At 40.5% G+C, this 2388-nt stretch overlaps 1 non-coding gene across 1 annotated transcript; it reads left to right on the forward strand.

Annotated features, from left to right (window-relative positions):
- The first annotated feature begins 1525 nt into the window (after window positions 1–1525).
- On the forward strand, window positions 1526–1597 carry TRNAW-CCA (transfer RNA tryptophan (anticodon CCA)). Its single transcript has one exon. It is a non-coding gene; the product is annotated as a tRNA-Trp (tRNA).
- The last annotated feature ends 791 nt before the right edge of the window (window positions 1598–2388 follow it).

Genomic DNA, 2388 nt, shown 5'->3' on the forward strand with positions numbered 1-2388 from the left:
TGAAGAAACCATAGCTTTGACTATATGGATCTTTGTCAGCAAAGTGTTATCTCTGCTTTTTAAATATGCTGTCTAGTTTTGTCATAGCTTTTCTTCCAAGGAGGAAGTGTCTTTTAATGTCATGGCTGAAGTCACCATCCACAGTTATTTTGGAGTCCAAGAAAATAAAATCTGTCACTGTTTCTACTTTTTCCACATCTATTTGCCATGAAGTAATGGGACTGATGTCATGATTTTCATTTATTGAATGTTGAGCTTTACGTCAGGTTTTTTCAGTCTTCTCTTTTACCATCATCAATAGGCTTTTTTGTTCCTCTTTGCTCTCTGCCATTAAAGTGGTATTATCTGCATATTTGAGGTTGTTGATATTTCTCCCAGCAATCTTGATTCCAGCTTGTGAGTCATCCAGTCTAGCATTCACTATACTCTCCATATAAGTTAAATAAGCAGGGTGACAATATACAGCCTTGACTTACTTCTTTCCCAACTGGAAATCAGTCCATTGTTTCATGTCCAATTCTGTTGCTTCTTGTCCTGCATACAGGTTTCTCAGGAGACATGTAAAGGGGTCTGGTATTCCTAACTCTTTAAGAATTTTCCAGTTTGTTGTGGTCCATACAGTCAAAGGCTTTAACACAGTCAATGAAGTAGAAGTAGGTATTTTGCTGGAATTTTCTTTCTTTTTCGGTGATCCAGCAAATGTTAGCAATTTGATTTCTGATATCTCTGTCTTTCCTAATGCAGCCTGAATATCTGGAAGTTCTCAGTTCACATACTGCTAAAGCCTAACTTGAAGGATTTTGAGCATTACTTTGCTAGCATGTGAAATGAGTGTGATTGTATGGTAGTTTGAACATCTTGGCCCTGTCCTTCTTTGGGATTGGCCTTCTGCAGTCCTGTGGATACTGCTGAGTTTTCCACATTTGCTGACATATTGAGTGCAGTACTTTAATAGCATCATATTTTAGGATTTCAAATAACTCAGCTGCAATTTCACCACCTCCACTAGTTTTGTTTGTGCTAATGCTTCCTAAGACTCACTTGACTTTACACTCTGAGACATCCAGGTCTAGGTGACTAGCCACACCATCATGATTTTCCAGGTCATTAAGACCTTTTTTTGAATAGTTCTTCTGTGTATACTTGCCACCAGTTCCTAGTCTCTTCTGCTTCTGTTAGGTCCTTGCCATTTCTGGCCTTCATTGTGCCCATCTTTGCATGAAATATTCCCTTGGTATCTCTAATTTTCTTGAAGAAATCTCTGGTCTTTCCCATTCTATTTTTTTCCTCTATTTCTTTGCATTGTCCACTTTAAAAGGCTTTCTTATCTCTCCTTGCTATTCTCTGGAACTCTGCATTCAATTGAGTATATCTTTCCCTGTATCCTTTGCCTTTTACTTCCCTTCTTTCCTCAGCTATTTGTAAAGCCTCCTCAGAAGGCTTTGCCTTCTTGCATTGCTTTTTCTTTGGGATGGTTTTGGTCACTGCCTCCTGTACATTATAAACCTCTGTTCATAGTTTGGTTTCCCTGGTGGCTCAGAGGTTAAAGCGTCTGCCTCCAATGCGGGAGACCCAGGTTCGATCCCTGGGTCGGGAAGATCCCCTGGAGAAGGAAATGGTAACCCACTCCAGTATTCTTGCCTGGAGAATCCCAAGGACAAAGAAGCCTGGTAGGCTACACAGTCCATAGGGTCTCAAAGAGTCGGACACGACTGAGCGACTTCACCCACCCTTCACCCTTCATAGTTTTTTAGCGCTTGGTCTACCAGATCTAATCCTTTGAATCTATTCATCACCTCCACTCTATAACCATAGGGGATTTGATTCAGGTCATACCTGAATGGCATCACAGTTTCCCCTACTTTCTTCAGTTTAAGCCTGAATTTTGCAATAAGGAGCTCATGATCTGAGCCATCGTCATCTCCAGGTCTTGTTTTCACTGACTGTGTAGAGCTTCACCATTTTTGGCTACAAAGAACATTATTAATCAGATTTAGTTATTGACCATCTGGTGATGTCCATTTGTAGAATCATGTCTCGGGTTGTTGGAAAAGGATGTTTGCCATGACCAGTGTGTGTTCTCTTGACAAAACTCTGTTAGCCTTTGCCCTGCTTCATTTTGTACTCCAAAGCCATACTTGCCTGTTGTTCCAGGTATCTCTTGCCTCCTACTTTTGCATTTCAATGCCCTATAATGAAAAGGACATCTTTTTTGGTGTTAGTTCTAGAAGGTAAGTCTTCATAGAACCAGTTCAATGAAGAGTCTCTATCCTTTCCAAACTGTTCACCACAAAACTGCCATGGTTCATCTGAAACTCAGGTTTGACCAAGTCCTGTTACCTGAAAAATTGGTTCACTTCTTGGTAGGTGTTGAGCCAAAAGACACAA

This window comes from Capricornis sumatraensis, chromosome 16 (assembly GCF_032405125.1).
Source record: "Capricornis sumatraensis isolate serow.1 chromosome 16, serow.2, whole genome shotgun sequence".
Taxonomy (NCBI): domain Eukaryota; kingdom Metazoa; phylum Chordata; class Mammalia; order Artiodactyla; family Bovidae; genus Capricornis; species Capricornis sumatraensis.